Source organism: Thermobia domestica, chromosome 3, assembly GCF_964235325.1.
Source record: "Thermobia domestica chromosome 3, izTheDome1.hap1.1, whole genome shotgun sequence".
NCBI lineage: Eukaryota > Metazoa > Arthropoda > Insecta > Zygentoma > Lepismatidae > Thermobia > Thermobia domestica.
Window position 1 is genome coordinate 135,715,715 of NC_137456.1, and position 11,004 is coordinate 135,726,718.

The 11,004-nt window shown below is 32.2% G+C and overlaps 1 long non-coding RNA gene across 1 annotated transcript; it reads right to left on the reverse strand.

Moving 5' to 3' along the window:
* Positions 1–914: 914 nt before the first annotated feature.
* LOC145680763 (uncharacterized) lies at positions 915–10,739 on the reverse strand. Its single transcript, XR_014130674.1, has 3 exons — positions 10,724–10,739; positions 8,366–8,643; positions 915–1,436 (listed from the first exon to the last, which is right to left on the reverse strand). It is a non-coding gene; the product is annotated as an uncharacterized LOC145680763 (long non-coding RNA).
* Between the last annotated feature and the right edge of the window lie 265 nt (positions 10,740–11,004).

Consider the following 11,004-nt stretch of genomic DNA (forward strand, 5'->3'; position numbering starts at 1 on the left):
ATAGAGCAAAAGCGGTAAAAGATATCTAGATCCTTTTTTTCAGTCAATTCAGCGTCAAAAGAATAGGTTACTTCTCCTCTGTTAACCTGTTTTCAAACCGGAAGTTGTAAAAACTAACATATCCGGTTGAAACGTTGATCACCATTGAACATAAATGGTAATAGATAGCAGCAAGCGGTGTTTTGAATCGATTCAGCATTTCAAGAGAACATACAATCAGCACTCACAACACTCTACTGAAGTCAAAAGTGGTTTAAATTTACTAGTATTTCCGGTTTCAATATTGATTTGCATGGGGCAGAAACGGCAAGAGATGTCAAATAAGTGTTTTTTTATGGTATGAATCTAGATTCGAGGATCAGGCTCTACCTTGATTTTATTTCTCTACTATAACCAGTAGTTATAGATATACTAGTTGAAGTCCATTGAATTGTATTGAATGAATGAAGAATATTGGATTCGCATAGTTTTGATACCATAGTTTCATGTCTGTTACCTATCATACTTGAAACTTATTTGTTATATTTATAAAATAAGTACACTGACTATACAAATATACTCACACGTAAATGAAATGAAATTAAATTTGTAGTTTTATATCTATGATAATGTCCTGTAGGCCTAAGGACTAATATGAATATAAAAAGTAAATTATTGTGAAATCATTGGTAGAATCAGAATGTAGGAGGAAAGGGCAAAATCTCGAGAAAACTCACGGATACGATGTTGTCCATCATAAACTCATGTCCTGGAAACGAACGACAAATTTCTTCACCATTGAATCACCGTGTTCCACTACACTCACTTTTATATCTATAAAATAACTATTTAAAAAAAATGGCTATATTATACTGTCTTTGCTTGCAAAAGTTTTCTTGTTGTATGTTGTTGAGTACAAACAAACAAACAAAAAAACACAGAACTAATGTTGTTATAATTATAATCGCTTTTATTTGTTAAACTATTTTTTATATATTAACACATGTATTACTTTGTTTGTTGTTCGGTATGCGTATTTCATACACAAGATCATTTCACCAACACATCAATCAACAAACACACAAATAGATATACACTTTATATTTTTTAGATCTTTATATATTTGATCCATTTTATATTGCACACAAATCTTCATTTGAGGACAAATAAATTTCAATAATATTTTATTTATATAAATAAATTTCTGTCTTTGTTCAATATCCAAGCGGGAGAATTCCTATTGACCAAGAGGGAAGTCTAGCTACAGTATGATTCTAACTAGTCATGTTCCAGAAAATACAGGTAAAATATTAATGTACCCAAAGGTAACGGGCTTTCATATAGTAAAAGTAATGATTTTCAAAAAAAGGGGATCTAATTGTTTCTAAAATTTCGTAGATAGTTGATGTTCAAGATAAGAGCTTCGATGGAGTATTCTATCCCCGTGAAGAACGCCTCTGAAAAAGAAAACAAAGAAATTAGTACACATGTTGTAGATCTTTACATAAATGCACAATATATAAATATGTTGAAGAATTATATTCGGCAAATATTTAGTTATTCGAGTTACAACATAACAAATGGTTTACCCAGAACTTAATATGTGGTAGGTTTGGTGCGAAAAAGAGAAGGGAAATTGAGTTTTGTTAAGACATCTAAATTTTTATCTACGTTTTCATAAAGAAACTATAGCCCCCTTTATTATTACGTTATTTATTGGAAAATAAAGAAATGCAAACAACAACTTTATTATTCCATTATTTATATAACTAAAAATAGCATAAAAGGCGAATCTATAAAAGAGGTAGAATCTATCAGGAATCTTCTTGTAACATTTGATCTTCAAATCATGTTTAGTAATCATATCATCTGAGTATTAATAAACATGCCAACAACAAAATTGGCACTCTACTTAGAAACTAATTGAATTTCAAGAACCACAACAGAGAGATAAGATTATGAAAAAGACTCTTCTCAGGTCTAAACTTGAATTTGCAATTGCATTTTGGTTAAATATTAATGTAAGACATAATCACAAAATAGAAAGGGTTTTAAAAAGGTTAGAAAGTATTCTATGTGTATTTTTACTTTAATTCATGGCAACATTACCAGTAATATCTGTGTAATTATCAGAAGTGTCTATATCATTGTTGGGATTATGTATCTCTTCGTTAGAACACATGATATAATCTGCTACTTAACAAATATACATTACAGTACGCTCATAAATAAATAATATGTTGTAGCAGAATGAAAATCGCTATTTATTTATTGGCAATGGAAGGCATACTTTTTCGTTATTTTGTTATTTTCTCATAAACTATGCATAGAAATTTAACCTGAAGAATTTCATTGTGTTTCAATTCGATGTCATCTATTGACAGATATATGTATCAACTTTGGACATTATTTTCATTTACCAGAAATGAAACTTTAACAGCTACTGATAATTTTGGGCTATATCTCATTAACCATATGATTTATTGCCATCTTTCTAGTGTCAAAATGAAGTGCTTGATTTGGACATACTTCAGTACCAGTTTCATGGCATGGTAGTAGATAGCGTGGTTATTGTATTTACTTTTTGTTGCAAAACTTTTGTTGTATCTCGTACGGTATACCAAATGCCTCACTAACTAAATATAAATTCTTGTAGAGGACGTTTTGAGCTTTCCAGATCATTTAAGCAATGTGTGAAATAGTGCGTGTTGGAGGAGCAACATGTATCAAAAGTCAAGGGGTTATTATGAAACGTGATAACATTTAAATATATGAAAGACTGCATGCTAGAGGTCTGCACGGGCCGGAAGTTTTAGCCCAGGCTCAGCCCGACCCGTGAATTTATAATGTGAGGCCCGACCCGAGTCCGAAATATATTTTAGCATTTAGGCTCGATCCCGTCCCGAACTCGCGTGATAATCAAATGATCCCGAAATTAGCCCGAATTACAGAAACTTAATAATTAACTCAAAACTGTATTTTTACTTAGAGCAATTAGAGGTTTAATTATGCAGTTGTGCTTTAAAAGTTCTCCAGAAAGAATGGTCCAATAAGTATTGTTGTACTATATATTTACAAAGTTAAGCACGAAATGGTCCGAGAAATACGGTTGTATATTTAAAAATTTACGACCCGACCCGGCTCGGGTCCGAACTGACATTACTTTGTAGGTCCGAGTCCGGCCCGCGGGCTCGGTACGAGCCCGTACAGACCTCTGCCGCATGTTAGCTATGATGTTTCAGTGCCACTATGATGTTTTGTTGTATAAATAAAGTTATTGTACGTGTGTTAGAGCATCCACGAATAAACTAATCGGAAGGCTCCTGACTCTTCGAGCAGCGACGAAGAATGTTTTGCTGAAACTCTGACAGCATCTTCTAATGATGATAATTTAGATGGCCCACAACCTAATAATTTCCTCGAAGTGGAGTGCCCTGAAACAGATTTCATTAGACCAGGAGTCTTTGTTGCAAATTTTAAAGAAGGTCACCGAAATAGTACCATGTATCGTTATGTTACGACAGTATTAAGAGTTCTATTTCATAATGAATTTGAAATTATGGACCATAAATTAGGTGTGAACAAGACATTTAAATCTGTCGAAACTGACATTTCGTGCATTAACGAATCGAATATCATGGCACTTTGCCTACTCCAGCAATGGTAACGTCTGGTGGTGATAGGTAGAAGTACTGTTTTGAAAAGATTGTTGAGATGTTTAAAGTGTAAAAGCTAGAACTGAAGAACTTATAGTCTTGGAACTTTTCATTTTATGCAACAAAAATATGTGTCTACGTTTACTGTCAGTACAAGCTGTAAAGGTTATTATTATTATTATTATTATTATTATTATTATTATTATTAATAATAATAATAATAATAATAATAATAATAATAATAATAATAATAATAATAATAATATTTTCGCGTTTAATGGTCACGTTGAAACACGAAAACGACATGATATTTTATAACTGAAATTTTCTGCATGATACGGAGCTTTTCGTTGTAACAGAGGAATTTATGGTGAAGACAAGACATGAAAGTAATTTTTCTTAACTGCAAGTCTGCTTCCGATTTTCTGTTGCAAAGTTATTACTGAAAAGGTAAGTATCAAAAACCGAGTTATTTTTCATTTAATTTTTGATAGCCAATATGTAAGTAACTGTCAAAGATAATTATACCAAATTCTGTCACTTGAAACATTATACCCTAAGCATTTCATTATGATACTCAGTATTCTTTAGAGTCTTCAATCCTATAAGTTATACGGGTGTTTGACAATAGCCCCATTGCTGTTTCAAAATAGCCCCAAATGCAGGGGCTATTTTGAAACACATGTTTTCATTTTTCTCAGGAAAGTTGAATGTGATAGCGAAAAACACCTGACTTATTTCCAAAGAAGTTTGTATAAGATATATAATGGTATTTTTTCATATTTCTAGTCCAAGCAGATTTTGCTGTATGCTCAAAAGTATGTTTTTTCGTTTCACAATTACTCCACTTCACCCTATAGCATGTTATTTAGAGTATAAATGATAACTTATTGCATACAAATAGTACATTGCTGTTCACAAAAACTTCGACTGCCTTCCAGTGTCTAAGCCCATTATAATTTATACCATTTACCAAACATTGTTAGGATCATTAAGCCTAGGAGGCTCAGGTGGGCAGGTTATGCAGGGAGAATGGAAGAAAGTAGGAATTCTTTCAAATTTTAACTGGAACCTCAATCGGAAAGAGACCATTAGGAACGTCTAAGTGTAGACAGGGGGGATAATATTATGATGAATCTCGCAGAAATAGAAATACAACGTGGAAACTAGATTCAGTTGACTAAGGACAGAGAATTCAATGAGGAGCTTTTGTGAATGTGAATTAAACAGCCATAGAGAAAAAAATTGTAAGAAGTAGAGGAGACCGCGATGGCTCAGCAGTACAGCGTTCACTACTGCTGCGAGGGGTCTCTAGTTCGGTCGCTACTCGTGCCGAGTGAGCTTTGTGGTAGACAAACACCGTGTACGTAGGCTTCCTCCAGGTTCTCCCGTTTCATCTCAGTTTTCTTATTTCTTCATATCATTCATTCTCATCATCGCTGTCTCATTTAGCCTACACAGCATAATCATGTGACGTAAAACAAATATTTCATTTTTCTAAAGAAATAGAGGGTTTCAAATGTTACTTCTAAAATATGTTTCAATCATTAAACATTCATTGAAATGCGTATTCAAAGGGGAAAGGAGTTCAAGAATTTTCCAGAAACCTATTTTCCCGTGCGAAGAACCGGCATTTCAGTTTGTTATATAATAAATTAGCGCAGTATAGAAGGTTCATATTTGAAAGTAATTGACACGATAGAAATGCCGTAATTTAGGATCTATTTTTTTCATATACTTTCATGATAATGAAATACGATTTTAATCGGGACGTCCTCTTTCATCCTGCCGGACGTAGCAAATGTTATTTGAAGACAGTTAATTCCTGTTTCAGACAATACGCATGTGTCACACAGAAGCATGTATTCAAAATACAGATGGATCAAAGGAATAGTGAATGGGGAGGGAAATATTGACCACGGTGAAATGAAGCAAACTTCTGATAGGCTATAATCTTTTAAAACAGAAACAGCAATAGAATTTGAAGCAACGCTGTCAAATGGCTTCAATTTGCCTGATAAAAACGGAACTTCGCCATAGCAACAGTATTCCTAGTTATTTTGAACAAGAGAGATGTCGTATAATATTACACGCATTAATACGTAAATAACCGATAACTGAATACAGATGGAACGTCAACCACGATGCGAATAAAGCCACAAATCAAATCTATATACTGTTTCAAACGTACCTCATACATTCTGCTTCTCCTGTGGTTAGACAACCGTCTACGAAATCCCATGTGCCTAGTCCTTCTTATATCTGGAAGGATAGTCTCTGTTGTGGACAATGATGGTACAAAACCGTGAAACGAGTGATTTCTTTTGAGTCTAACATTCTCAGGATCTTGTTTTAAATCAGCATTAATTCCGGTCTCATTTCCCAAGGATAATGCACTCGCGAACATTAAACAGAGAACAAATACTATAAAAGCGTGTCTTTGAAGCTTGAACACAACCATACTTGCTAAGTAGCACCAGGAGTATTTATTGGAAGAAGTACTTATAGGAGGAGGTGTGTATATATAAACAAGCATTTGAAATTATATAATCAATCAGTATTAGATTTTTGTTTGCAGTTATTAATGCTAAGATGTCTTACATTAGTGAATGCTATAAGAAAATAAGAAAAAAGACGTTTGTTTCTTTTGAGTACAATTATTTTAAGTGTTTGCGTAACAGGTGCCGTAAATATTTTATTGCGCAGCCTAGTTCGAAGCAATAACTAGTACCATAGTTTCATAGAACAACAAAAAAAGTACTGCTTTGTACATGGCAATATATTCCATTACATTTTCTACATTTTTCTCTTTTACTTTTACTATAGCCTATGTTTCTTTTCGGTTTATCTCAGTATTATCATTGTTTAATGTGAATATGAATATGTTTATTACTTACACAGAAGCATTAACATTTGAGCACATCAGAATAGTGAATAATAATAGTAAGAAATAATATTTATTACTGAAAGTTATATTTCAGCGGGCGATCGTTTTGTGTAGGGTCAATGTACGGACCTGTAAAAAAAATATTAATAAATTTACATTTTATTGAACTTGTATAGTAGAAAAACAAAGTTGCTTGCTGCGAGAATATTCGAGGTTTCAGACGAATTAGTTTTTCTCCGACCTTTTAGGAACTGTAACTTATCTCCAGAGAAATTATGCTGTTTTCAAGAGAAGGTATGCAATTCAAGCGTCTAGCAAGTAATAGCTTAGAGTAGCTTAGCAAGTAATAACATTTAAAACAAATTTTGCCCGGTCTCAGATAGATCGATACATAACATAGTTGTATAATTCTTTACTGGAAAATACGTTTTCCTTTAGATTCCTTTTTGGTTCTCGAAAACACATACCAACATATTATGGATTAAGGACTATATTTCTTGAGACTGTCTGTATACTTGACGGCAAAGAAACAACGTGTACTTCGACATTTAATAACACAATGAACATAAAGTATCTTAATGGTCTTTCGAAATGCAAGACCTCAGCTTCCTTTTCTTTTTTTAAAAAAAATTAAATAACTATTAAAAACAGATAACTTTAGCAGTAGCCTCATTTTTTGTTCTCTGTTGTTTGAAGCTCTGGTAAGTACTTAATAATTGATACATTTATTTCATAGTATTGATCCAGAAATGATCTTTGGCTACTTCGTCTTGTTTTTCGTTGAAATGAGGAAAGAGAAGTAGTATGCGGTTTACAATTAAAAAAAAAAAAAAAAATGAAGCATAAACTTCATCAGGGTAGTATTTGGCTACAATATGAACTAGGAAATTAACGCTTGTGTGAATTAAATTATTGCCGTTTTCACCCTAAAAATGAAGGTTAACTTTGTGAGCTACGTAATGCCATCTCTGTGTTTCTTGACTATATTACGGATTCAGTAAAAAAGAAAAAAAAATCTCTATGAAAAACTACCATCTTAGGCAATGTGTAGAATGACAATTTATGTTGTTGTTTTTTAATACAAAAACTGTTTTTGCTATTTCATGTCGACGTAAAACAGTAAAATATGTAGATAATAATTTCTTTCGCCTTCTCGAAAATGCGATATAAAAGTATAAAATTTCAATTACTTTTATAATTTTTATTTAATTTGCAAATTGCTACACAAGAACAAAATTTAAAAGAAAGGCTTATATATATATATATATATATATATATATATATATATATATATATATATATATATATATATATATATATATATATATATATATATATATATACGCTGATAAAAGAAACACTGTATACCGTAATTGTAACAATTATATCATGAAATTAATTTTTAATAGTCCCCCAACAACAAAGTGTCCCCCAATGAAATACTATTAGCTACGGAATTAGTCTGCTGAGCAGTCAGAGGGGCCGATGATGTCATCAGCGGGCGCCCGCTCTCTTGCCTCTCTAGCGTCGTCACTGTTTCCTAAGATGAAGTGTACATGAATCTGAGTCCTATTTCAGTAAAACTCAAAATAGGGCTCCTAGAAGTAATAAAAATAATATATTTTTGAAAAAGGTTTTATACTCTAAGAGCCAAATTTCATATTTTTTCTAGAGGAACCAACTTCATATTCCTCTCCCTAGGTAGAGGGACCCAAATATCAATCCATATTCCAATTTACGGATCTAATTAGATGCTTTTGAAACTTAACATTCTGAATCTAGTCATATCAGTAATCTCTACGTTCAAGACGCATTGAGGTCCAAATAAACAACAAAGGCTTACCTCTAATCAAAAATTATTCTACAGTTGTTCATCATATCAAGTCTTTGTCCAGGAGGGCAGTTACTTGGAACATTTATCACACTATAAGTACTTTTTAGGCTATGAAGCGGAGGTTTATCAGTTGGTCTCGTGACTTGAAAGCGTGGACTTGCTTGTATAGTTAACATGTCATTTCGAGTCAACATCAGAATCACAGAAACAATCAACAATTCTTGTGTACGCTGCATTTTTGCATTCGCTTGAAAGCAGAGTTCCAACCACTCACACGTAACTTACTTCTGAAATTGAACCAATATCTTGTGACAAAGTTTCTGATAATTAACGCAAACAAGTCAAATGCAAATATTATGCGTAACCAAATGGAATGTTGATAACAGCTAACTTTGAACCTGCAACTTTATCAGACATGAACAGAAATGAACATAACTGCAGGTTGACTCCCATCAGTCAACTAGCATTCCTGAGGCTTTTCGACGGGAATGAGTCATGAGTCATAGTATAATTTGTTTTAAAAACATCTCTAATAAGCAAAACAAACATTGAAATTTTAATCTTTTTTATAATAATAAAAAAACTGAGAATATCTTATTTAAATTTTGATCCAGATTTTATGGTTGGTGTGCTGGACGAATGGTAGAACGCTGTTCGGAACGCTGTTACGTTAGTGTTCGGAATATGTGTGTAACTGGTAGGATCCTGTGTCACTATCACGAGAAATAAAAGAACAATTCATACAGCAATAACAGTATATAGTTTTTCATTAACAGTCCATTCATAAATAAATAATATATTCCAGCAGAATATAAACTATCAACTGTATCAAACTGGAAGCAAACGATCTTAGTTTCTGACGTCATAAAAAAATTAGTTGTTTTTCGATTTTCTAAAATACTGCGCATATGAAAATTTAACCTCAATCATATGATTTTGTTCAACTAGATTTTATATATCGCTTGAAATATGCTGTTACCTATGGACAATATTCTGGTTAAATAATAAAATTCAAGTTTTAAGAGTTGGAGTCGTAATTTTCGGCTATTTTTCATCAATCATACTGTATATGATTGTCTTGATAAAGTGTAATAATGAAAAGCTTAATGAACATAAACTTCAGTATAAGCTTCCACTTAATAAATGACGTAGTTATCATACAGCTTCAATGTTTAGTCGATCTTGAACTTACGGATTTTCTTGAAAAGTTCACTTGAGGATTTATATTCACCAATTCATTTGTTCAATTTAATGTGATCTATTGGTTATTATATGTATCATCTTTGGGCTATTTTTGTTTTCGTTAAACGTTAAATTTCAATTCAACGTTATGCAATTTCAAAAGGTAGAAACAAACGTGTTTCGTAACGGTAGTAGTGAAAGACAAAAAAATAATACTTGTTACTATCAGTGACTTGTCCAAAAATATGGAACGCTAGATTGTAGTGTATGATTATTTACTAATACATAATAACACACTGAGCAAGGCTATGTGATAATATAAAAAAAAAAACAATATCACGTAACGGTTTCAACACAATAACTGTGTCTTCATCAGACTTCCACTCCTTCTGGCTGCTTGGGAGTTGGTCATCACTTATATATACTTTCCGGAGATCAACTTTTAATTAGGCTCCGCCCCTTCATTAAAAAGTAACCCTTGTGTGGCTTTCACTTTCACTTTTCAGCTGCACACGTGTCCAATTAAAACTTTTACCGTTACGTGATACTGTTTTTTTTATGCATATTATCACTTAGCCTTCCTCAGTGTGTTATTGTGTATTAGTACAAAATGGAAACAAGGCCTGATAGAACAGTTATACTATTATTTACTTTATATCTATTTCAAAATATATACTTACTTACATTTTATTACTTCTCTTCTGCACACTAAGGTTGCTTACGAGGCAAGAATAGATATTGTTTCTTCTCGAAAAGAAGTTTGAAATGTGTTAAGTCTCCGTCTCCGAAAGTGTATCAGTTTCTATTGGAGATCTGTCTCGTCTCATATTTTGTCACGAAAATTCTGTCTCCTCTCGTCTCTTGGTCAATTCTACTCCAAACTGTTAATAAAAGTTTAATTCCAAAATTGTGCGCAATAATTTGAGTCACCGCAAATCTAATATGCTATAATAATGCTCGTTTCAAAATATATTTATTTTAGGAAATTAGACCAACTGTAAACTGACAACTTTTCAATTGAATCTAAAGTGGAACAAATAGTCAGGTTTTATATATATATACATACATACATACATATATATATATATATATATATATATATATATATATATATATATATATATATATATATATATATATATATATATATATACATGCTCTGGTACACTATCTCAAATATTTTACCTGGTATCATCCTATTATTACTTATCCATTAAGTACTTTAGTTAATTCATAATTAGTGCCGAGTTGTATTGCATACTGTTGTTACAAATAATTTCGATTCACTTCCAACACTGATTAATTTATCCAGGATATAACTGAATTGTCCACCATTGCCAATTTTTGAATGGGAAGTTTGTGGATAAAATGTGTTTAATTACCAAACGACCAGTTTCTGAAATGGATCAGATAGGAAAGAAAAGTAAGAAAAAAAGTTTTAAATTTCTTTTTACTACATAACTCAA